At 36.9% G+C, this 27,433-nt stretch overlaps 1 pseudogene; it reads right to left on the reverse strand.

Annotated features, from left to right (window-relative positions):
* Positions 1-4,543: 4,543 nt before the first annotated feature.
* Positions 4,544-25,883, reverse strand: LOC144238037 (E3 UFM1-protein ligase 1-like; annotated as a pseudogene).
* Positions 25,884-27,433: the final 1,550 nt, after the last annotated feature.

Below are 27,433 nucleotides of genomic sequence, written 5' to 3' on the forward strand. Positions count from 1 at the left end.
AGGCGCCCCTGCCTCTACTATTTTTATTCTTACAAGTCAAGAAAGTCAGAATGATTTGATTTGCTTCATTGTCTAATATTGTGTCTATTGACGCAAATGTGGGTTACTTTGGTATCTACTGAAACATAAATGATAAGGTTCTTTTGATGGAATAGAACATTAAGTTGAGTGTTCAATATTTTCAAAGCTGAAAAAACAAAACTGATTGGAGTTCGTGGTCACAGAGAGTTTGTCATTTTTCTTCTTTTGCCCATATGAAAATACATTAATGGAAAATTACCAATGGACAAACATTTTTAAATTTAAGTTACTTTCCTATTAACTTTAATAATAATGCTTAGTCAGTAAGTATATTAATTTCTTTCATTCAGTGTTACTACTTTGTATAAAATTAAAGTAGAGGTAGACTGATAATTTATATTAAACACTGTGAAACACAGAGTTTGAAATGCCACATAAGGAATTGTATAAAATAGTGCTTTCTTATTTTTTGATAGAGAGTATGGGTGCATGAGCACCCACACAAGCTGGGGTGGCATGCAGGGAGCAGAGAGAGGAGAGAGAAAATCCCACAAAGAGTTGGACAATAACCTGTAAATTTTTAATATTTGAGATTTAACTTATTATTTTCAAAATAAATTTTTATATATAATAAGTTGGTGCTTAAAACTCATTTGTTTGAAATTATTACTCCAAGGAACTCTTAGTTATTTTTTACTATAACCAGTCTTTAGAAAATAAGAATATAATATTCTTATGGGATTTTCATTTTTGAAAAAAAAAAAGTTCTAATGCACTTAAAGATCCTCCTCCTACAACAAAGAATTAGTTGCCAGAGTGACCACTGTTATAAAAAGTAACATTTAGAAATGCAAATTGGGTTAAAGAGAAATACTTCTATTATATCTTTTAGTTATTCTAATGTTATAATGCAACTTATACCTATTAAGAAGTAGCTTTTATTTTTTCTCCCTCTCTTGTTAGCATGTTGTTTTAGAATAGAGCACAGCAATGTGTGGGCTCCTCTGGTATTCTTCTGCATCTATGAAGGTGTCCCTGAAACCCCTCAACCACATAAAAGTTATTTTTATGTCAGAAATAAGAACAGGAGCATAGTAATTTTTTTTGGCAAATTTCTCAATTTTAGGATTAAAACATTCTCTACTAATTTTAAAATACATGATTTTCAAGGAGAGAGTTAAGATGGCAGAGCAGTATGGAGACCCTGAGCTTGTCTCATCCCTGAAAGGCAGCTAGATCAGCACCAAACCATTTTGAAAACCTAGGAAATTAATCGGAGGATTAACACAACAATCTCCATAACATGAGCCATAGAACTCAGCCGGTGTGCAGTGCAGAGAGGTGAACTGGGGGAGAGAAAAGCCACGGAGGGTAGGGAGCCATTTTTGCAGAGAGAGGACAGAGAGAAAAAGGAAAAGGGAGACTGTGGTGCACTGGGATTGTGCAAGAAAAGCACTTCCATGAAAGTAGCTGAAGAGAAAGAGAGAGAAAGAGTGAAAACACTACTAGGGGATTGAACAAGAAATCTGTTCTCCAAAATCATTGAAGGAGAGAAAGGAGAGGGTTTCAGTACCACTAGGATTCTTTAAACAGTGGAGTGCAGAGTCTGAAGTTCCAGAGCTCAGTGCCTGGCAGTGTTCTGGTGAGGAAGCAGGATGAATCCCCAAGAGCAGGCAGCATGGTGTGAGGGGCTCATGTGCCACACAGGGAGAAGGGGTTTCCTGCTTGGGGTTCATTTGGTAGGGGCCATATGGCCTCTCCACAGGCAAAGTTCCCAGTGGACACCAAAGAGCAGCACATTTGCTGGTATTAGGACAAAGATGCAAGAGTGTGGCAAAACTTGGCACTGGCTGTGTGTGGTGATTTGCCATAATCTCTGAACCTCTGCTGCTGTGCAATTGCACAAATGTTTTCTGGGCAAGCTGGCACCTGGCCATTGCCCAGCAAGATCCTCCCCTAGAGAGCTGACACGGGCCCAAGCCACAGGGGTATCTGAAGTGTGGGGTTTTGAAATACAACCCCATGTGAGATAAAACTCTGGAGGGACGTGTTGCCTGCCAGGCAGACAACTTGGACACAGACAGAGTAGAGGTGGGGAGTGGATGGAGTCCTGAGACAAATTAGGGGTGCTTGACTGCTGGTGGGTGAAAGTGCGAAATTCCTGCACCAGAGACTAGGGAGCTGGATGAAATCATTTTCACCTCTCCCATACAGGTGCATGTGCGTATGCACATGGATCCACCAGTAAGCTAAGAAGCACCACATAGTGGATAATGGAGCCATTACACCCTGCCCAACTGAGCCCTCCAAGTACATCCCCCAAAAGACAGCAGGAATCACTCCACTTGCTTAGGGTATGGACTATAGAGTGCTTCACAGTTTCAGTTCTAGGGAAAATTGGATGTAACTTCATTTGGGTTTCATTCTGTTTGCTGGCTTATTAGTTTGTTTTCTTTGCTTCTTTTTTTGCTTAAATTGTTTTATTTTTTTCTTTCTATTTCTTTCTTGGATACAGAAAGAGAAAATTTTATTTTAATTTTTTTACTTTAATTTTATGTCTTATTTCATTTTATTTTGTTTTATTATATAATATTTTTAAAATATATTTTAAATTTATTTCTAGGAGAGAGAGAGAGACAGCGTGAGCAGGGGAGGGTCACAGAGAGAGGGAGACACAGACTCTGAAACAGGCTCCAGGCTCTGAGCTGGCAGTCAGCACAGAGCCCGACGTGGGGCTCGAACCCACGAACCACGAGATCATGACCTAAGCGAAAGTCGACGCTCAACCGACTAAGCCACCCAGGCGCCCCTATTATATAATATTTTTAATTTGTAAAATTTTGTCTTACCTTTTTTTCCTTTCCTTTCCCTTTTTTCTCTATTTTATCAAGCTTCTTTCAATAAGTAGATCAAAACACACTGAAGATCTAGCTTCCTTTATTTGATTTTGTTTTGTTTTTAATTTTAATTTTATTAGTTTCTTCTTCCAAAATGACAAGATGAAGGAATTCACCCCCAAAAGAAAGAACAGGAAGAGGGGAGCCTGGGTGGCTCAGTTGATTAAGCTTCTGACTTTGGCTTAGGTCATGATTACACAGTCTGTGGGTTCAAGCCCTGCATCAGGCTCTGTGCTCAATGCTTGCATATCAGATAAAGGATTAGTATCCAAAATCAATAAAGAATCTATTGAACTCAATCAACACCCAAAAAACAAATAATCCAGTGAAGAAATGAGCAAAAGACATGAATTGACACTTTTCCAAAGAAGACATCCAGATGGCTAACAGACACATGAAAAGATGCTCAAAATAACTCATCATGAGGGAAATACAAATAAAAACCACAATGAGATACCATCCCACACCTGTTAGAATGGCTAATATTAATAACTTAGGCAACAACAGATCATAGAGAGAATGCAGAGAAAAAGAAACCCTTTTGCATAGCTGGTGGGAATGCAAACTGGCGTAGCCACTGTGGAAAACAGTATGGAGATTTCTAAAAAAATTAAAAATAAAACTACCTTATGACCCAGAATTGCATTACTAGGTGTTTATCCAATGGATACAAGAGAGCTAATTTGAAAGGGCACATGCACTCCAATGTTTATAATAGTACTGTTGACAATATCCAAAGTATGGAAAGAGTCCAAATGTCCATCAACTGATGAATGGATAAAGAAAATGTGGTACATATATACAATGGAATATTAATCAGTGATCAAAAAGAATGAAACCTTGCCATTTGCCATTACGTGGATGGAACTAGAGGGTATTATGCTAAGCAAAATAAGTCAGAGGAAGACAAATATCATATGATTTCACTCATATGTATAATTTAAGAAACAGGTGAACATAGGGAAAGGGAAGCAAAAATAAGATAATAACAGAGGGAGAAAAACCGAAAGAGACTTTTAAACACAGAGAACAAACTGAGGGTTGCTTGTGTGGTGTTGGGTGGGGGGATGGCTAAATGGTTAATGGGAATTAAGGAAGATACTTGTTGAGATGAGCACTGGTTGTTATATGTAAGTGATGAATCATTAAATTCTATTTCTGAAATCATTACACTATGTTAACTAACTTGGATTTACTTAAATAAATAAATAAAGCCACTATGAACATATGTGTATAAAAAATACACAAGTTTCATTTTTATTCCAAATGTTTTTTAAAAACATGACCACATTTTAAATTTCTGCCTAATATGTGTATAAATATAATAATGTCGCTTGAAATCTAACAATAGAATGAATGAATCTTTTCTAAAGATGAAAGATATCAGAAAATTTATTCCTCATTCAGCATCTTAAAATAAAAATAAACCTGAAATAATTTTTAGAATTATAATGTGAAAAAGAAATCTTCCATGGTAGAACCCACATTGATTTACATTGAGTACAATCCTATTATTTAAACTGGATTGTGGGGCTGGGGATCCTGAAGTGAATATTTCCTGGCAACCACTCACATTAAAGTTTGGGGGAAAATGTTTACCATATGACAAAAGTAAATTAAGATGATTACTCCTCTGTCATAGATGATTTCCTGGATTTGAGAACAAGGTCTTCAATGGATGAAGAAAGTTTTTGAAACTCTTTATGAGCACTATTGGTGATATCTTCTTGTTTTTTGTCTAATTCATCATTCCAGGGACCATCTCCCTGCCTGGTCTTCTTATTTTGACTAACTAAACGCTTTAGAACTGAGCGTTGATCCTTTACCAAAAGCATATGCCGATCCTCTAGAACTTTACTATGAAGAAGAGCAGTGATCTGTGGGACACATCTTCCAGGTGCATGGAGCATGCTGTGGGTTGGACTCTGGAACAGAAGGACTGGTGTGAGATGCAGAATAAGAGCAGGATATTCTGTGACTTTTAGCTGTTCAGCTAGTGCTTGTCGATGCTGGAACCGTATCTGCCTTTCCTTTCTTGTGTCTCCTATGTTCACTATAATATCACAAGCTGCTTCTGCTGAACCCAGACAAAGAAAGTCTTCTATGCTCTTTTCATTCAGAGAGCTACGGAGTTTTGTGAGAGCTATTTTGGCTTTTTCTGATAATTTACTTAATTTTTTTTCTCATTTCACTTGTCATTGCTGTAGGACCATATACTGCCATAACTAAACCCAAAGTTAAGAGGCTGAAAATAAGGTTAGTGATATCAGTACACACTGTCTTCAGCAGGTGCTTTGTAAGAGCAGCCTATGTATCATTCTGTAAAGAACTTCACCTTTTTCCACATAGCCCATTATTATTGTATATGTTTGAAACCCCTTCTTGCAAGTCCCTGATTGTGTACTTTCAACCAGTTCCAGAGGCAGAAATTGAAGAAATGAACACTGAACATACCACCTCGTGATACGTTTTATTAAGAGGTTTTATTTAGTACTCACCAAGGTCAGACATAAACTCCTCAGAGGCATCTTGTATATGTTTTCTTTAAAAATCTTCAACCTCAGGGCGCCTGAGTGGCTCAGTCGGCTGAGCGGCCAACTTCAGCTCAGGTCATGATCCCACGGTTTGTGGGTTCAAGCCCCATGTCGGGCTCTGCGCTGATAGTGAGGAATCTGCTTGGGATTTTCTCCCTCTGCCCCTCCTCTGCTCTGGCGTGCATGTTCTCTCCGTCTCTCAAAAATAAACGTTAATTTTTTTTTTAATCTTCAATCTCACCTTGGAACATGAAAGAGATCTCTGGTTTCATCTTCTCAGTGTGAAATGACTCATCATCACTATCATTTTTTCTTCCTTTCTTCTTGATTTTTATTTTTTAAATATATTTTTAATGTTTATTTATTTTTGAAGGCGAGAGAGAGAGTATGAGTGGGGAAGGGGTGGGGGTTGGGGGGGGGAGACACAGAATCTGAAGCAGGCTCTAGGCTCTGAGCTGTCAGCACAGAGCCCGATGCAGGGATCAAACACACAATCCGTGAGATCATGACCTGAGCCAAAGTCGGACGCTTAACCGACTGAGCCACCCAGGTACCCCATCTTCTTGATTTTTAAATTTGTGTATTCTCTGGCATTGCCACTACCTCCTCTCATACTTCCACTGCCCTCTGTTGCTTTTCTTTCCTTCATCTATTTTTATCTTGTTTACTTGTGTTAATGCATTCTAAAATGGAGACTTGTTTCATATCTTCTTCAGTGATTAAATGAACAGATTATTTTTCATTTCCTTTTCAGCTTTCTGGTGCATCAGTTCATGAAAAGTTCTATGCAGGTACTAAGAAATGTTCTGCTGACTACAACGGTGTCACTACAGACAATAGCTGAAACCTGCTTGCAGAATGCTCTCATCACCCAGTTGAAGCAACATCACAGCATCTTCAACTGATAAAGAACTGGGAAACTGGGGTACAATATCAACCATGTTCTAGAGCTGACTGATGGCTTCCTCTACTGATGCTTCCATGTGATGTGTAAATCATTGAGTTGACCACAGCTGCTTTCAAAAACAAGACTTGTGTAGGTCTTCTATCTTTTCTTTATGTAGGTCACAGCATGTGGGATTCCAAGTCTGGATAAAATATCAGATTCTAGATAGCCATTCTACCTGATGCATTCTGATGTAATTGTTAGGGATGAACACTGCCTTATCCTGTCTTCCACCAACCACAGAGCCCCATAAACATCTATTGTTAACAAGCTCCTCAAACACAAAGTAGTTGCTCTTGACATCCATATTTTGAAATCAGAGAATTCACTGCTGTAGGCTGGGTAATAGCACTGAACAGTCCATGATGCGTACTTTATGTCAAGCTATAAAAGCTTCAGTAAATATTGCTCCTCTCTTATTAAGGGCAATATAGCCATTAAGAACTCTACCTAGTCTTTGAGTTAATGCCTGTCAGAAAGTTTTCAGGAAGATCATAAGTTTTACACAGTTGGAATATGGTGACTTGATCACTTTCTTGCAATTTGTCATTTACCTCTTCTAACAGATCTAAATAGTTCGCATCTATCAGTTGTCCCAATACTAGCTGAAGGTGCTTTTCTGATTTAACAATGTCACCAATTCTATTTTCAGCAAGAGTCAGAACCACATTGATTACCTGTTGCAGATCGATGATTACTCAACCACCTCAGACATATAGCTCATCTCTCATTTCTTTACTAATTTGGGCTGGAATAATATATTCCTTCCTATCAAGTGTGTGAACTACTTCTAGCTGTTTCTGAGCAATCAGTTTATTCACAATATCAATGCACTTCCACTCTGACAATCTCTGGGTAACTGTGGTGAGCTGTGCCCACTGGAAGTCAACTGCCAACCACTTGATCTCCTCACAGGTGTCCTTTCCCTACTTGCCCAGCCACCAAAGAACTGTCCACACATCAGCCTAAAAAAATAAACCATTCTAATTAATCAGTAGTGATATCCAATATGTTTTCAAGTTTGCATTTCCCTAATGACTAAGGATACTGAGCATCTTAATTGGCAACTGTATACCTTCTTTGATGAAATATCCATCCAAATTTTTGCCACTTTGTTTTTTGAGTTGTTTTCTTTTTGTTGTTTTGAGAGTGTTTATATATTCTGAATACTATTTATCTGTCAGATATGCAATTTGCAAATATTTTCTCCCAGTCTGTGGCTTGTCTTTTATTCCTCTCAATAGCATAGTTTTCAATTTTGATAAAGTCTGGTTTACCCCATTTTCCTACAGATCATGTTTTTGTTGTCACATCTAAGAACTCTTTTCCATACTCAAGGTCACAAAGATTTTCTTATGTGCTTTCTTCCAGAAGTTTTATTCTTTTATGGTTTACATTTAGGTCAATGATACATTCTGAATTAATTTTCATATGAGGTGTGAATTATGGGCACTTTTTTTTCGGCATATGGACATCCAATATTTCAAGCATCATTTATTGAAAAGACTATCCTTTCTCTAACTGCTTTTGCATCTTTTTCAAAGATGGGTCTGTACTGGGCTCTCTATTCTGTTCCATCAATCTGTTTGCCTTTCACCAATTACAGCATGGTCTTAATAATAGTAGTTTTATAGAAGTCTTGAAATCAAGTAATGTGAATCCTCCAACTTTTTTCTGAGATTTCAGAACTGTTTTACCTACCCCCATTCATTTGTCTGTCCATACAAATGAAGTGTCAGTTTGTAAATATCTAAAAAAAAATCCTTGGGATTTTGACTGGGATTGTATTGCATCTATCAATCAATTCGGGGAGAATTGACATTGTAATACCGTGAGGCTACCAATCCATGAACAAGGTACATGTCTCCATTTGTTTATCTTTTATTTGGTTTCTTTCATCAGTGTTTGTAGTTTCAACATATATACCCTGCACATTTTGATTCCAATTGTTAGGACAGAGAAATACAGTTGCCTTTTATATGTCAACCTCATATCCTGTATTCTTGATAAACTCACTTATTTCAGGGGTTTTTTGGTAAATTTCTTTGTATTTTGCATACAGACAATCATATTGTCTGTGAATAGAGGCTTCTATTACTGCCCTTTTATTTTTTTAATTTTTATTTTTTATGAATATAATTTATTGTCAAATTGGCTTACATACAACATCCAGTGCTCATCCCAACAAGTGCCCTCCTCAATGCCCATCACTCATTTCCCCCTTATTACTGCCCTTTTAATCTGTAAGGCTGTTATTTCTTTTCCTCTCTCATTGTACTCGTGAGAACTTCCAGTGAATGATGAAAGTGGATATCCTTGCCTCATTTCAGGTCTTATTGGAAAATCATTCAATCTTTGGCTATTAAGTATGATATTAGCCTGATGAGATACCCTTCATCAGGTTAAGAAAATTACAATATATTCCTGGTTTACTGAGAATTTTTATCATCAATGAATGTTGAATTTGACAAATGCTTTTTCTACATTTACTGAGATGATCATCTAGCTTCTTTCTTCAGTATGTTAATACAATGAATTATACTGATTTTTAAAAGCTTGCACCAACCTTGCATTTCCAGAACAAATCCCACTTGGTCATGCTGTATTTTGTTGCTGTTGTTGTTGTTGTTGTTGTTGTCGTTGAGTGGTTTTGTATTTCTGTTTATGATATTGGTTTAGGGATATTGGTCTGTAATTTTCTTTACCTGTAATTACTTTGGTTTTGGTGTCAGGTTAATGCTGGCCTAATATAATGAATAGGAAAGTGGTCTATTTTCTGGAATATAATGTACTGTTTCTTAAATGTTTAAAGAATTCACCAGTTAAATCACCTAGACCTTTGGTTTTCTTTGATAGAAGGCTTTAACTATAAATTCAACCTTTTTATAGGATATTCAGATTATGTATTTCTTCTTCAGTAAATGTGGTAGATTGTGTCTCTCAAGGAATTGTCACAATTATGGGGACAAAGTTGTCAGTAGAATTCCCTGAATGGAATTATATTGTCTCCTCTTTCATTCCTGAGATTAGTAATTAGTTTCTTCTATTTTTTTCATGGTTTGCAGGTTTATCAACTTTAATGGCTTTTAAGAAATCTTTTTTTTTTTTGAAAAATATGTTAACAGGCACAATGAGGAACCCATTCTCAGAATTCTTATGTATCATTTCTGTGAACACCTGATGAGGCTTGTGAAGAAAAGAATACAAATGGCTGTAATTTTCTCTTGTATCTGCACACCCAAATTGTCTCAACAGCTCACACTTGGCTTCTACCAACTCTTTAACAATTCTGCCTAAATCTTTCTTGCTGATGTTAGGCTACACTTTTTTCAAATCGGCAAGTGCTCACATCTTGTCTCTCCCTACAAGCATTTGCCTCTCTTTAGATTTTGGGCTAGTTGGTTGCCCTTCAAGCTCAGCTCTCTAACAAATTCAAAAAAGTTGTGAACTTGAAGTTTTGTCGAGTTTTTTGATGTGTTGTAATGGTAAGAGTGATGATCTTCCCAGCACTCTATCTCCTAGAAGAATAGACCCAGTAGAAACTGGGTCAGAGATTAAGCATCTTAGTAAATACTGTCAACCAGATTTCTAAAGTGGCTATATCATATCATTTTACACTCACACCAACAATGTATGAGAGTTTTAGTTGTTTTACATTCTTGTCAACTCTTGGTAATGCAATCTTTGATTTTAGCCAGCATTTGGGTACCTCTATTCTTTCTGTCTTTATGAATTTGCCTATTTCAGGCACCTCCTATAGTTGGAATCATACAATATTTGACTTTTTGTGTCTGGTCTATATTGCTTAGCATAATGCTTCCAAAGTTCATCTAGGTAGCATACATCAGAATTTCTTTCAAGACTGAATAATATTTCATTGCATTTATATACCACTTCTAGTGTGTCCATTCAACTATTCATGGACAACTGTATTATTTCAACCTTTTGGTTATGGTGTGAATAATGCTTTTATAAACATTGGTAAACATGTATCTGAGTCTCTATTTTCATTTCTTTTGAGTATATACCAAGGAATGGAATTGCTGATCATATGGTATAATCATCCTATGTTTACTTTCTTAGGAACCACTAAACTGTTTTCCACAGTGCTGTTCCATTTTCCATTCTCACCAGCCTTGTATGATTGTACTCAATTTCTCCATGCCCTTAGAAATACATATTATTTTCCATTTTAAAATATATAATAGCCATCCTAATGGGTTTGAGGTGGTATCTCATTGTGGTTTTGATTTGCATTTCCTTAATGACTAGTGATATTGAGCATTTTTTTATTGTGAGTATTTTTTTATTTTAATAGTTTATTGTCAAGTTGGTTTCCATATAATACCCAGTGCTCATCTCCACAAGTGCCCTCCTCCATGCCCATCACTCCCCTTCCCCTCCCCCCCACCCCATCTCCCCTCAGTTTGTTCTCAGCATTCAANTTATTGGTTTTATGGATTGTTTCCTTGCTGTGCAGAAGCTTTTAATCTTGATGAGGTCCCAATAGTTCATTTTTGCTATTGATTCCCTTGCTTTTGGGGATGTGTCAAGTAAGAAATTGCTGCAGTTGAGGTCAAGAAGGTTGTTTCCGACTTTCTCCTCTAGGGGATATTGAGCATTTTTAAAATCTGCCTATTGAAAAGCTACATAATTTCTTTGGGAGAAATGTATATTCAAATGCTTTGTCCATTTCTTAACTGGGTTTTGTTGTTGTTAAGTTTTAGGAGTTCTTTATATGTTCTGCATATTAAACTTTATCAGATAAATGGCTTGCAAGTATATTTTCCATTCTGTGGGACGTCTTTTCACTTTGTTGACACTGTCCTAAGATACATAAAAGATTTTTAAAATGTTGATGAAGTCCAATCTATCTAACTTTTTGTTCTTGTTGCCTATGCTTTTGTTGTCATTTCCAAGAAATCACTGGCAAATCTGATGTCATAAAGGTTTTCTCCTATGTTTTCTTCTGAGTTTCATAATTTTATTCTTACATTTAGATCTTTATTCACTTTAAGGTAATGGTTGTAAATTATGTAGGGTAAGGGTTCAATTTAATTTTTTTTGCATGTGGATATACAGTTTTCCCAACATTTGTTGAAAAGATCCCCCTTTCCCCATTAACTGGCCATGGCAGTCTTGTCAAAAATAAATTGACCATAGATATGAGGGTTTATTTTCAGACTCTATTCTATTCCATTGCTGTGTATGTCTGTCTTCATGCCACTGCTTTGATTACTGTAGCTTTACAATAATTTTGAAAACTGGTTGTGTGCTGAGTCCTCCAATTTTGTTACTTTTCAAGATGTTTTAGATATTCAGGGTCACTTGAGATTCCCTATGAAGTTTAGAATAGATCTTTCAGTTTCTGCAGAGAAAAATTCATTGGGATTTTGATAGGGTTTGAATTCAAGCTGTCAATTGCTTTGGGTAGTATTAACATCTTAATAAAAGTCTTCCACTCTATGAACACAGGATGTTTTTCCACTTATTTGTGTCTTTCATTTATTTCAGCAACATTTTATAGTTTTTGGCATACAAGACTTTTACTTCCTTGGTTAGGTATTTTCGTATATATTTTATTCTTTTTGATGCTATTATAAATGGAATTTTCTTAATTTCCTTTCAGATTATTCATTGTTAGTGTATAGAAATGAAACTGATTATTGTTATGTCTATGTATAATTGTTCTTGCTTCTTCCTCTGCCTACAATGCTGTGTACCTACCCAAATCAGAGTGTTCTTAATAAAAATTCTTCTCCAATTTTGCAGGATATCAGGAGTCTATGCCTTTAACTAGGTTCTCCCCAGGTTTTCAAACTTTTATTATCTTGCCTAATTACACTGAATATGACTTTCAGGATAATGTTTTATGGAAATTTTAATTTCTTGATTTCTTCTATAAATTGGGGAAAAACATTCAAGACTTGACTTAAGTATGATGTTAGACATAGTTTATTGCATCTATTGAGATGATCATATCTGTTTTCTTCTTTACTCTGATTTTTCCATGTAAAACCAAACCTGCATTTCTGGTATAAACACAACTTAGTCATAGTGCATTATAGTCACTTAATGTATTATGCTTTTTATTTATTACTGAATTCAATTTGCCAATATTTTTTTATGTTTTTATATGGGAAATTTTTATGTATAGGAATGGCTTACTACATTGCTTTATCTAAACTCACTGGCCAGAACTCAGACCAAACTTAATAGCAAGGAAGCTAGAAAATGTAAACAAATGGCTAGTTCTGCCACAGAAATTAAGAGATATGCGGAAGATAGAAATAAGATTGTCCATTGTATATTTAATTAATCTCATTAGGAGGCAAGGGCACACAAGGATATCAAAGAGAAACTATTTGGCAAGAAGTTGTTGAGAATTTTCCAGAATTGATAAAAACACATGAATCCACAGATTTGAGAAATACAACTTATTCCAAAAGAGAGCAAATTTAAGAAAAATTCATGTGGTAAACCTGTCCTAATGGGCTACAGAACATCTAAAACAAATGGAAAGACAGGAACTATAAGGGAAAATAAATCAATCAGAAAGGAATGGCAATATGACTTAAAACAAACTTTCAGCAGTAACACCAGATACTGGCATACCATGGAATGTCTTCAAAATGCTGAGAGAACATAAACATAATGCTCTAGAATTAAGCAAAACTGATCTTTTCAGGATTAAGGTAAAATAAAGATACTTTCAGATAGTCAAACACTCACTGAATTCTACCAAGTCATCTATATACTATGAAAGATGGACTATTATAGCATTTCTGAAATACAAGCAGAAATGTAGAATAAGTAAAATAGCAAACTTTTTTTATAGATAAATACCACCTATATAAAACAATAAAGGTTTAATTTGCAGGGTTAAATAACAATCAGACTTAACATACTATGTAACAAGAATATACAAGTTGTAGAGAATAAACAAAGTTAAAGTGTTTTGTGTGGTTGGGAGAGTTTAGACTTTGGCAAATTAAATATATGTGGTAAAATTGTAAAATTAACCCGAAAAGAATAAAAATAGTGTATAAGTTCCAGAGTACATAAAAGCAAATTAAATTTAAAAATAAAGAATACTTAACTTTTAAAGGGGAAAAGTAGAAAGTGCAGAAGAAATACAAAAATAAAATAAGATAAACAAATTTAAATATACAAATAATCACAATAAATGTCTATGGACTAAAGTCATTAGTTAATAAACAGATAACAGGATTGGAAAAAACACAGCTGTCTACAGGTAACATACTTAAAATACAGAGACACAGGAATATTGAAAATAAAAGAATGGAAAATTATATACCAGTATAATACCATTCAAAACATAATAAGAAAGAAAGAAAGAAAGAAAGAAAGAAAGAAAGAAAGAGAAAGAAAGAAAGAAAGAAAGAAAGAAAGAAAGAAAGAAAGAAAGAAAGAAAGAAAGAAAGAAAGAAAAAGAGAGAGAGAGAGAAGGAGGGAGGGAGGAAGGAAGGAAGGGAGGGAGGAAGAAAAGAAGGAAGGAAAGAAGAAAGAAAGAAACAAACAAACCTCAGGTGGCTATAATAACTTTGGACAAAATTCACTAGAACAGAAAGCATTATTAGGGACAAAAGAGTCACTACATAAGAGTAAATTTTGTATAATTCTAAAGTTTAAGCAAACTAAGAAGTGGCATCAAAATACATAAACAGCTTCTGTTTTATAGTCTGTCATATAAGGAACTTGGAAGTCATTGCCTCAATCTACTGACAAGTAAAAAGATAAAGAAACTAAAAAAATCAACAACTCTTCCGAGCACTTGGGTGGCTCAGTTGGTTAAGCGTCCAACCCTTGATACCCACTCAGGTCATGATTTCACAGTTCATGACTTCAAGCCCTGCTTGGGATTCTCACTCTCTCCCTCATTCTCTGCCCTCCCCACCCCCCATCATGTGCGTGCGCTCTCTCTGTCAAAATAAATAAACTTAAAGAAATCAACAACTCTTCTTAGATCTGTCTGAAAAGTAAGCACACACCAAACTTCTGCCCCCCACCCAAAACTGGAGAGAAAGGCAGGTGAATATATAAATTATAACTTACTGGAGCAGAAACATCCACAAGAACCAGTACCAGGGTAGAAAAAAATCGAAACTATAATTGATGAATTGCTGGAGGATCAGTGTGGACAAGACTGAGAATTTAAAACTCCATAGAGTTCTAGTCATTGAAGAAGCCTCCTATACCCTGGTGATTTTTTACCTCCAGGAGCCCCTACCAGGTTCTTATACGGATTATCGAAGGAAAAAACCCTCCTGTTTCTGGCAAGGAGAAGGGAAAAGTAATCATTTTCAAATATATCAGAGCATTCCATTTTTCATAATAAGCCCTGCCCTCAAAAGAAACCTGTTGGGGATTTTATCTGAACCTAACCAACCTGAGGGAAGGAAAATACCCAATTCCACCTGGTTCTAACCTTTTAGGTGAGACAAGAGGAATATCCAGGTTGAGTCCTCCTATAGCATTCCACACAAAGATGTGAAGTGCACAACTCTAGCTTTCTCAAGCCATCCTGTCTCATCTAAAGTGGGAAGGGAAATCTGAGAAACACTTGTGAAGTTCACAGTCCAGGCACACAGGCTTACTAAAAGATTGAGACATAATCATAGGACTCTTAAACATTTTCCCTCCTCCAATACTTTTTCACTACTCTGTTAAAAGACTATTTACTAGAGTTCATTTCACTCAGTACATCACATCTGGCTTTCAACAATAAAGTACAAGGCAAACTAATGGGCAAAAAAACACTGTTTTGAGGGGCACCTGGGTGGCTCAGTCGGTTAAGCATCCAACTCTTGATCTTGGCTCAGGTCATGATCTCACAGTTCCTGAGACTGAGCCTCACATTGGGGCTCCCCTGCCTCTGTGCTGTCACCACAGAGACTGCTTGGGATTCTCTCTCTCCCTCTCTCTCTTCCCATCCCCCCTCATTCTCTCTCTCTCTCTCAAAATAAATAAACTTAAGAAAACAATTTTGGTAAGTTCATACCTACCCTTGATAAAAATTCTTGGCAAACTAGGAATACAAGAGAACTTCCTTAACCTGATCATTATCTTACTTGATAAGGTATGATTCAATTGGGAATAAAATTTCATATAAAACAATTTTACAAAAGCAACAAAAAATGTAACCTGTAAATGATTAAATATTACAAAAACCTCCAACAGAGAAAATTACTTATGTTTACTAAAATATTAAAGAACACTTAAATAGATAACACTTTGTTTTTAGATGCAAAGGCACAATATCCTAAAGATGTCAGTGGTTCTCCCAACTTATATATAGATTCATTGCAAGTCTGATAAAAATCCTTACAGGGCTTTTTATGGGATCTGAAATGATCCTTAAAATTACAAGCAAGAGCAAAGGGCCAAAAAGAGTCAAGACCCCTTGAAGAACAAAAAGCTAGAGGAGTATAATTCTGACGGATTTTTGATGTTTGATTGCCAAGAGCTGTTAAGCCTCATGCCCCCTTCTTCACTTTGGGTTCCATATTTGGACAAGCTGATGAGGAAAGCTGGGCACTTCCTCCTTTAATGCTGGCAGGAGATTCAAACAAGGCAAGCCCCTTTCCTAGTCACTGCAGCCCTACCCCCCAATCCACAATCTTCTTTCCTTGCTCTTTTTTTAATTTTTTAAATGTTTTATTTATTTCTAGGAGAGAGAGAGAGAGACAGCGTGAGCAGGGGACGGTCAGAGAGAGAGGGAGTCACAGACTCTGAAACAGCCTCTGAGCTGGCAGTCAGCACAGAGCCCGACGTGGGGCTCGAACCCACGAACCGCGAGATCATGACCTAAGCGAAAGTCGGACGCTTAACCGACTAAGCCACCCAGGCGCCCCACTCCTTTCCTTGCTCTTGAAATCCACTGTAGACCTCCTTGGGGGGCCTGCCCTGCTCCCCTCGAAGATCTCAGGTAAATAATAAACCTTGTTATACCTTCTTAGGATGTGTGGGTGGCATCATCTGGCTGCACATATGAACCTAACTCTGGGTGAGCAGGGTCCGTGTGGCTCTGCAGGTGACCAAACAGGGAGGATGGCTGATGATGCATCAAGATGTACTGAAAGTAGCACAGATGAGGGTCTCTGCATAAATGATTCTGTTGTGTGGGAACCAAGGCTCCTGGAGTTGTGTTATGTGGCCCTGGGTAAGATGGGTACACAAGGACCTGATTACATAGAATTTTGAAAGTCAAGGTAAGGAGTTTGGATTTTATCTTCAGAGTGATGAGAAGCCTTTGCGGGGAGGGGGGAGTATGTTTTTATTCTTTTCTTTTGCTTGCGCACACATGACACATGCTCACAAGAGAGCATGAGTTGGGGGAGAGGGGCAGAGGGAGAGAGAGAATCTTAAGCAGGCTCCATGCTCAGGGTAAAGCCTACACAGGGCTCAATACCATGACCTGAGCTGAAATCAAGAGTTGGTTGATCAACCAACTGAGCCACCCATGTGACCCACCATTGGAGAATTTTAAACAGGCTGATCTGATTTTAACTTTTCAAAGATTCTTCTAATTGCTATGGACTAAATTGTGCCCTCCCTATCCCCAAATTCATATTGAAGCCCTAACCGTCGAGGTGGCTGTATTTGGAGATAGAGCCTTTAGGAACATAATTAGTATTAAATTAAATGAGGTCATGAGGGTAGAGCCTAATCTGATAGAACTGTTGCCCTTATAAGAAGAGAGAAAAACACTAGGTCTCTCTCTCTCTCTCTCTCTCTCTCTCTCTCTCTCTCTCTCCACAATGTGAGGATACAATGAGAAGGCAGCCATCTACAAGCCAAGAAGAGTGGTCTCATCAAGATGATGCCATCTTGATCTTGGACTGAAGAACTATGAGAAATTAAATTTTTGTTGTTGAAGCTTCCTGGGCTGTGGTATTTTGTTATAGCAGTCCTAGCAGGCTAATATACTAACAAACTATTGAAGTAAGCACAAAGGAGGAAATCAATTTTGGAAGTGAGGAGAGGAGTGAGAAGATGATGACAGTGGTGCACTTGGGTGGCTCAGTCAGTTGAGCATCTGACTTCAGCTCAGGTCATGATGTGATAGTTTGTGAGTTTGAGCCCTACATCAGGCTGGCTGCTGTCAGTTCAGAGCCTGTTTCAGATCTTCTGTCCCCTTCTCTCTGCCCCTCCCTGGCTCATGCTCTCTCTCTCTCTCTCAGAAATGAATAAACATTAAGAAATAAAAGGAGATGATGGCAGCTTGAGCTAGGGCATATGCAGTAGGGACAATGAGAAGCACACACATTCTAGGCTCTCCTCTGCAGAGCAGCCCACAGGATGCTATGTATTGGAGGTGGAGGATGAGAAAAATAAAGGAATCAAGTTCTAAATATATATGCAGGTAAATAAATTAGGCCACCTTTCCATTTTTAATTTGGACTTGAAGAAAAATCACTTGACTAAAAAATAAAAATAGTTTGAGTATGAATTAAAAGAGACAAAAACAGAGATAAAGGACAGAGAGGTTATATAGGTACTAGTTTATCATTTTATGGTATTTTGTAATGTATGTTTTTACAATATAACAGGATCCTACAATCTCAGAGTACATTAAGGCAATAGCACCTGGAAGAGATAGAAGCCATCTCCCCCTAACTCCCAAATAAGGTGTCACCTACATTTCCTCCACACAGTAACCAGTGACTTAGAATGCACATTCTGACACAGTTCTATATTGCTTTTAAGCCATTTGGGTATATATGAGAATAATTATTATTTTAATGAACTTCCAGAAATCTCTGTGAAGCTATTACGTGGGAGCCTAATAGGCTCTAATTTTGCCATTACATTTTCAGAGAATATCAGACCTTTTAAGAATAAAATTTATAGTCCACAGAAGCAGCACAGCCTGCTTTAATGGTAGAGAAAGACAGAAGTAATTAGTTTTATACAGAACATTTTTTTCTTATTATCAAAAGTTTGCTTTTGTTTTGGTCATGTTTAATAACTTTTGTAATATGACACTACTCAATTACCCTCCATATGCATTTATGCATTCTGTAACTGACTGGCCTTCTCTGCTCAGAAGAATATGTATTCTTTTAAGTATAATTAATTCTCTTTTCTCCTAGTTAGGAGGAATAAAGGTAAGACAGAAGAGTATCACGGCTGGGGGAAGAGATGTACTAGGATACTCTTAAATGAAGCAATCTGCCGTTCTTCTGTTATATGTCTGATTTGGCTCAGAATTCATTTACGCATCCATCCATACACCATTCTAAAACCACCCAATAGGGGCGTCTGGGTGGCTCAGTTGGTTAAGCGTCCAACTTTGGCTCAGGTCATGATCTCATGGTTCATGGGATCGAGCCCCGCATTGGTCTCTGTGCTGACAGCTAGCTCAGAGCCTGGATCCTGTTTTGGATTCTGTATCTCCTCTCTCTGACTCTCCCCTGCTCACGATGTCTCTCTCTTTCTCTCAGAAATAAAGAAAACATTAAAGAAAACTTTTTTAAACAAGTAAAACCACCCAATAAAAATTAGGATAACAGCTTTAATTTATCCATACTGACATGGATTCTGACCCATTGACCAATATCCAGCCTTACTCTCTGCCACAAAGGTAAGCTGTCAAAAAGCACAAAATAATCATTTTGTAGCGATATACTACATTACAATTCTTATTAGCAAATATTCTATTAAATCCATTTCTAAAGCTTTCCTATCCAAGACTAATTATGTAAATTTTTTCTTAATCACAACCATAAACTCTTTATAGGTTAATATTTATTCCAGGATATAGATATTAATAAATATTATGTCAAAAATGTATTATGGCTTATTGATACAGAACCTAATATTATTACTTTATGATGTATGAAGCATTATTTTTCCTGGTATCACATCTAGAGCAACTTACACAGGCAAAATTAAAACAATATACACTATTGTTCTTGTATTCTTTTTTCATATAAATGTTAATGGGCCGTCAAATTTCTACTTTTCCATCACTGAAGGCTAAAGCCTCCTTATATTTAAATGAGTAGAGTATTCTAATCAAGAGTAACTTTCAGAGAAAAAGATCAAGCATAGACATAGATGCACAAAATTATTTTTATTAAACCTAAAAATATATATATAATGCCCAAATTTGGGAGTCTCCTGCTACCTAAATGAATGTTTTTAGATCAAAGCATCTTATTTTTAAAAGTAAACTTAGAACCACATTTCCAACTGTTCTGTATCCAGGTCAGTAATTAGATTCCTGATGAACCCTTCTTCCCTTTCCATTGTAACTGCTGTAGTTAATATGTTATAAGTTCACAATGACCTGGTACACCCAGTGGGTATTTTCTTGAGACACGAAAAATAGCCTACTGGCAGTGAATACTCATCAAGACATTCAAAATTAATTTTTTCCTCTTACTCTTAAATAGAAAAAGAGAAAAGATTACTTTATTCATTGAGATCAGTCAAAGCACTGTTATTTTATACTATACTAAAAAAAAAACTGGAATGCCTTTTCAATTAACATATTTCTCATCATTCAAATAATTTTTAAAGGCCAAAGAAATACTTCTATCTTGAACAATTATAAGATTATCAATATTAGTTCAGCTTATATGGTAATTGGTAAAAAATAAAGTTTACTAATAAAATCCAAATTTAACGGGTGAAAAATTATAACCTTAACCTATTTTGTGACTTTTATAAATGAATAAAATTTAATTAATAACGGCATCTGCTTCCAGCCAAGATGGAGTAGCAGGGATTAGACTTGTACTCCCACTTAAAATAACTAAAATACCAGATGAACTCTAGGGGGAAAAACAAAACCAACAACAGAAAAACCTGTCTTTATGACTTTGGACTTAAAGGCAAAAAGAAGTGAGGCCTGAAAGAAATGAAACGACCCCTAAATTTTTCCCAGCTTACTGCCTTGAGAGTTACCAACTAAAGTTCTAGGAAGGGGAAGCCAGGCAGAAATAAGAAGACTTCATGAATCAAAGCATTACAGTTTACAGTATAGAGTATTTAGGATGGTGGAATATAGACAGTATATAATTAGATCTTGTTTCTTAATCCATTCTGCCATCTCTGTCTTTTAATGTTCATTTACAATAATTATTGACAAAGTATTTACTTCTGCCATTTTGGCATTTGTGCAGGTTTTTTAAATATGTTCTATCTTTTTTTTTTTTTCTTCCAGTTCTTCCATTACCGCCTTCTTTAGTGTTTATATGTTCCAGGATACAATTTTCATTATATTCTTACTTATGTTTCTGTATACCTTTTAGTTATTTTCTTAGTGGTTATCCTAGAGTGTAAAATCAACAACTGAAAAATGGAAAAATCTAGTTTGAATTAATTCCAGTTTAGTTTCAATATATACAAAATCTCTACTTTTATCTAGCTTTGTCCCCTACTCTTGTAATTGTCACAAATTATATCTTTAAACATTGTGTGCCCATGTCACAGATTTATAATTACTATTTTATGCATTTTTCTCAAATCATATATAATAAAATCAGGATTTTTTTCTTTCAACACTTAAAATTAATCATCCACCACCTCTGGATCTCCATGGTTTCTGATAAAGAAAATTAGCTGCTAATCTGATTGAGGATCCCATGTACACAATAGATCACTTTTTTCTTGGTGTTTTCCATAGTCTCTTGGGATTTGATGGTTTAATTATAATGCATCTTGCTTGGTGTGAATATGAGTTTATCCCACCCAGAGTTTGTCGAGCTTCTTGGATGTGTAGATTCATAGCTTCCACAAATTTTGGGAAATTTTCAGCCATTATTTCTTCACATATTCTTTCTGCCCCTTTCTCTCCTTTTTGGATTCCATTATGTGTAGGTTGGCAAGCATGGGAAGTTTCCACAAGTCAGTCAGGTTCTGTCTCCTTTTCTTCATTTTTTTTCTTCTGCTTTCCAGACTGAATAATCTCAATTGGCCCATCTTCAAGGTCACTGATCCTTTCTTCTGTCTGATCAAATATATTATTATGCCTCTCTGGAGAATATTTTAATTGTTATAATTTTTTAGCTCCAAAATTATTTGATTCCTATTTATGTTTTTTATCTCATTGATATTCTCTACTTGGTAAGACACTTCTCCTGGTTTCCTTCTTTGTCTATAAGTTCCTTTATCTCTTTCAGCATATATAAGATGATTTAAAGTGTTAAGTACAATGTCTGCTTCCCTGAGGACAGTTGTTGTTAATTTCTTTTCTTCCTAATAATGGGTGATATTTTGTTTCTTTGCATGCCTCATAATTTTTTGAACATGGACATTTTGAACATTATAACATGGTAACGGGAAATCAGATCCTTCTCCCTCCTCAGGATTTGGTGTTCCTGTTATTTGAAGCGTTTTAGTTGCTTGTTTAGTGACTTTTGTAACAACTAATTTTGTAAACACTATATTCTTTGTCATTAGTGGCCACTTTAGTATCTGTTATATAAGCTTATTGGTCAGCTAGCAACTTACCAGAGACCTCTGTTAAATGACTTGAGCCAGCAACCATTATCTTCATCCTCATCATCTCCCAATCTTTGCTTGAGAGATGGCTCTATTTGTACACTCCTTCAATTTTTAGCCAAGCTGTATACACCTCTTCATTTCCTGCTTCTATGGAGCCTAAAGGTCAGCCAAAGATGAAAATTGAGGATGTGTTCAGGTCTTTTATAAGCAAGCTCCAATGTTGTGTATGTGTGTGGCTTTTTAGATTTCCTGTATACGTGACAGCTTTTCAAAGCCCTTACATCCTTACATATTCCTTTCTCCAGTCTTTCCCCCAGGATTTTTCAGTGTATCTACTATCTTCCCTGACTGTTATCTCTTGCCAGTTGTAGCTAGTATATTTGTCATTAAATGTTTTGACAAATACTTCCTAAGACTCTGCTTTGACTCTGACAAAGTTCTGAGGAAAATGAATAAAAGCCAAGCCCTTGAGATGATTCTTCAGGGAGTTACCAAACAATTCAAAACACATATCACAACTCTTGGAGAATAGGGTCCATATTACTCCCTCCAAACCAGGAAGATACACTGGGGCAGACTGCTGTTTCCATAGCCACTGCCAAACTGAAGACTAAGGAATGGTAAATGCCACGGAGCTCTCCTCCTGAAATTAGTCAGTTTCCTTCTTTATTATGCATCCTTTAGTACAGTGTATACAGTTTTTGTTAGATAGCAAACTTCCAGAAAACCTGATCCTGAAAATTTTCCCTAGCCTAATCACTATTTCAGGAAAGGGATGGAGCTGGTTGATCAGGAGTAATGTCACTCATGACAACCAATTTTTGACAAAGGCACAAAGTCAGTTTGATGGATATCTGTATGCAAAACAATGAATTTCAATCCATACTCTATACCATATATAAAAATGAAGTCAAAATGAAACATAAACTAAATTTAAAATGTAAAATAACAAAACATCTAAAAGAAACAAATGAGAAAAATCTGTTTCCTTGGATTAGGCAAAGACTACCTACCTATGATTTCAAAAGCATGATCCATAAAAGAAATATATATATAAATTGGACTTCATCAAAATTAAAAACCTCTGCTTTTCAAAAGATACTGTTATAGTATAAGGAGTAATGTCAGCAACATGGTGGGATAAGATGTTTCTTCTTTTTATCACCCTTTTTAATTACAGAATTCAACATCCATATACTATCAAAGTACCTTTTTGGGTATTTTTGGAGCCAGTACTTTACTCCAAGAGCCTCTTTAGGAATCCTGCCCCTGAGTGTAGCTCAGCCTATGTGATGCAGACAAACCTCTGTATGGGCTGCAGAACCATGGAGCCAGTGAAACTGCATAGACCCCTCTCATTGCAGTCAGGACAAAAGGCCGGTGAGTGCTGTCCCGGATAGGCACTTATGCATGAGAGAGTCTGGAGAAGTCCAGCCTTCCCAAACAGAGACTCTATGACACCAATGAAAAAGAAAAAAAAAGATACAAATATGTCACAGTAGAGATAGTAAGAGAAACATTCTCAGTGCCACCCCTCTCCCAAGGAAACACTGACATGGACTGATTTATCAGGAGGCAACCTCTCCCACAGGGAAATAGAAAAGTGGTGAGTGACAGCCAGACTATACAGTTGAATGGGACTCAGCTGAAGACACTCATTTCTCCACATCAACACCCACAGTAGTAAGGTAGGAGCTCTACAGCAGGGAGAGGGTGCATATTGGGAAAGAGGCAGATATGATTTTCAAAGGGTTAGACTGTACTCAGCAGAAAAGTCCACCCATAAGCCTCTGGGAATACCACTCTTGAAGATCTCCCTACTAGTCCAGGGGTGCCCCAATATATGAAGTGCTAAGCCCACACTTCCCCCAACTCTGCTACCACCTTTTTATGAATGATCAGGAATGTGCCTGGGAGAACAAGTTCTAGTAAATAGGGAGCTGGCTAAGAAAATAGGCCAAGGTTGGTGGACAAGGGGCAGACTACAAACTTGAACTATACTGCCACCTGATGGAAAAGAAGACAGGTTTCCAATATTTAGCAAGGTAGAATTAAAAGAACCAGAGTAGACATAAAAGCTTAAAAATTCATCCACAAGAGGCAACAAGAAAAATGAAGCAGGGACACTTTCATGAAGACTGAGAGAAAGAAAGAAAAAAATATCCTCAGATAATAACACCACCATAGAACATAACACTCCATCTACTTTAGAACAGGAGTTAAAGGTGTCTGTGACTTCAAATGCAGAAGCATAAGCACATAACTACAAAGACTATGAAAAGTCAACGTAATATGGCGTCACAAAAAGAAAATGATAATTCTCAAGCAAACAAACACTCCCACTTAGATATTTGGACTTTTTTCTGTTATAAACCTTCAATTAATATCTGTCTTCCCCTCAAAAATATGTAATTTCTATGATAGCAGGAGTCATGTTGCTTTGTCACCATTATATCCCCAGCACCTGCAACAGTATGTGATGCATAGCTATATAAAAATGAAATGAAAAACTGAAATTATGTTTAATATATATGGATATATAATTAAAATTAATTTTACTTTTTTCTCTTATCTTTTTAATGTGGCTATTAGAAAACATTAAGGGGAAGTAGGTGGGGGGGATGAGTGAAATAAACAATGGAGATTAAGGAGTACACTTGTGACAAGCACTAAGTGATGCATGTTATTATTGAATCACTATATCATATACCTGAAACTGCTATAACACTGTATGTTAAATATACGTGAATAGAATAAAAAATAAATTAAAAAAGAAAATATTAAATAATCCTAATTAGTTTTAAAGGTTGTTATGAAGAATCTCAGAAGCTATAAGAAAACTCAGAAAAATAATTCTATGAAATCAGAAAAAAAGTATATTAACAAAGTGATTTCTTAAAAAAAGATAGTGAAATTAAAAGAACTAAATAGCAATTCTGGAGCTGAAGAATTCCATGAGTGAGGTGAAGAACACAATACAGAGTGCCTGTAGCAGGGCAGACCAGAAGGAAGAAAGAATAAATGACTTGGAGAATAGGAATTTTGAAATAACACAAATAGAAGGGGAAAAAAAGGAACTAAGATTTTAAGAGTGAAGGAAGCCTACAAAAGCTAAGGGATTACATCAGAAAGACAAATATAATAATAATATGGATTCCAGAAGGAGAAGAGAGAGGAGGTGGGCAGAGAGTCTATTTAAAGAAATAACAGCTGAGGGGACTTCCGGGGAAGATAGCAGACTAGGAGGATTCTAAGCTCACCTCCTCCCACAAATACAACTAGATAACACCCACACCCATGTAAATAACCCAGAAAGCAACTAAAGATTGGCAGAATAGATCCTCCACAGCTAAATGTAAAGAGGGCACACCTTAGAGGGTAGGAAGGGTGGAGATGTGGTGAGGAGCTAAACAGTCCTATGAGACCGCCTGCAGGACAGGAGGGATGCTGCAGTTTCAGGAAGGGGAGAGGAGCAATGCCACATCAGGCACCTCAGGCACAGGGGACCCACATGGGGAAATGAATCCCCATAACATTTGCATTTGAAAACCAGAGGTGCCTAATAATCAGTGGGGCTTAACACCTGGAACTTTAAAACTCAGAGGGCTCAGCTCCTGGAAAGCTGGGAAGTCAGAGTCCCTGTCCTTGAAGAGACAGCACGACAAACAGCTTCACTAAGATACAGCATTAGAAGTAGCAGTTTGAAAAGCACCCGGGGTATATGGGAAGGAGATTCATTTACTAATGTTAGAGTGTGTGCTAGAGGGGCAAGGATCTTTGGGAGACTTCTTCAAGAACAAAAGAGCTGGTGGGTGCCATTTTCCTCCCCTACCCACCCCCGGCCTAGATACATGGAACACCTTCCACTTAGCTAGCCAACAGTGCAGCCCACCCCGACATGTTTCTGCAAATCTGCCCCTTCCAACCCTGTCTGCCTCAGCAGTTTGCCAGGTGGCTACACATCCAGTCTCACAATGCACCAGTGCTCACCTTGCTGGCACAGCACATCGCACTCCTGCATTCTCCTGTAAACCTGCCCTTGGCTGGAACCCATTCAAAGCAATGCCACAAGCCTGGCAGTGTGCAAGCAGCCTTAATAGGGGCCAGTACCACTCCAAAGTGACTCCTACCGGGGGGGAGAGGAGAAGATAACCACACAAATCAGTCCAACTTTTGCTCTAGCAATGGGCTTGGGGGTAGACATCAGGTCTGACTACAAGACCTGCCCACCAACAAAAGCTTCTCAAGGGACAACACAGAGAAAGCACTGAGCAGTTCAGTGCTACTCAATCATTGGCAAACACCCAGCCTGACTCAATAAAAGCCCAAATGCCCCAGATTGGTTCACTAATGAGAGAAGGACCAAACACTGCCCACAACAGGCAAAGAGAGACATTGCAGATGACTGAAGGTAAATGCAGCTCAGTCACAACACTGGGCTCACACAACACACACAGGAGACACCCCTGAAGCACCAGGTTCTGATAAAGAGGATGTTCCACTATAAGGCACTACAGGGACTCTTCTTCATAAGGTCACCGCTTCCTTTCTATGAGTTTATCTATTTTGTTGATCTTTTTAAAGAACCAACTCCTGGTTCAAATGATCTGTTCTATTGTTCCTTTAGTTTTTATTTCATCTATTTCTACTCTAATCTTAAACACTGTCTTCCTTCTACTGGTTTTGGGGTTTGTTTGTTTTTCCAGCTCCCTTAGGTGTAAGGCTAGGTTGTTTATTTGAGATTTTTCTTGCTTCATGAGGTAGGTCTGTATTACTATAAAATTCCCTCTCAGAATAGCTTTTGCTGCATCTCAAAGATTTTGGACTGTTGTGTTTTCCTTTTTCATTTTCTTCATGTATTTTTGGACTTTCTGTTTGATTCTTGGCTGACTCATTCATTGTTTTGTACCATATTATTTAACCTTCATATATTTGCATTCTTTCCAGATTTTTCTCTTGTGGTTGATTTCTAGTTTCATAATGTTATTGTCAGAAAAGATGCATGGTATGACTAAGAACTTTTTGAATTTGTTGAGACTTGTTTTGTGGCCTCATATGTGATCTATTCTGGAGAATGTTCCATGTGTCCTTGAAAAGAGTTTGTATTCTGCTGTTTTAGGGTGGAATGTTCTGAATATGTCTATTAGATCCATCTGGTGTAATGTGTTATTCAAAGCCAGTTTCCTTATTGATTTTGTTTGGATGATCTATTGATGTAAGTAGGATGTTACAGTCCCCTATTATTATATTACTACCAATTACCTCCTTTAGGTTTGTTATTAGCTGCTTTATGTATTTGGGTGCTTCCATGTCAGGTGCATAAATATTTAAAATTGTTATAGCTTCCTGTTGGATTTTTCCCTTTATGAATATATACTATCCTTCTTTGTCTTTTGTTACAGTCCCTATTTAAATGTCTATTTTGTCTGAGATAAGTATTGCCTATCTTGGCTTTCTTTTCACTTCCATTTGTATGGTAAGTGCTTTTCTATCCCTTCACTTTCAATCTGCATGTGTCTTTAGATCTGAAATGAGTATCTTATAGGCAGATATAGATG

This window comes from Crocuta crocuta, unplaced genomic scaffold (assembly GCF_008692635.1).
Source record: "Crocuta crocuta isolate KB4526 unplaced genomic scaffold, BGI_CrCroc_1.0 scaffold457, whole genome shotgun sequence".
Classification (NCBI taxonomy): Eukaryota; Metazoa; Chordata; class Mammalia; order Carnivora; family Hyaenidae; genus Crocuta; species Crocuta crocuta.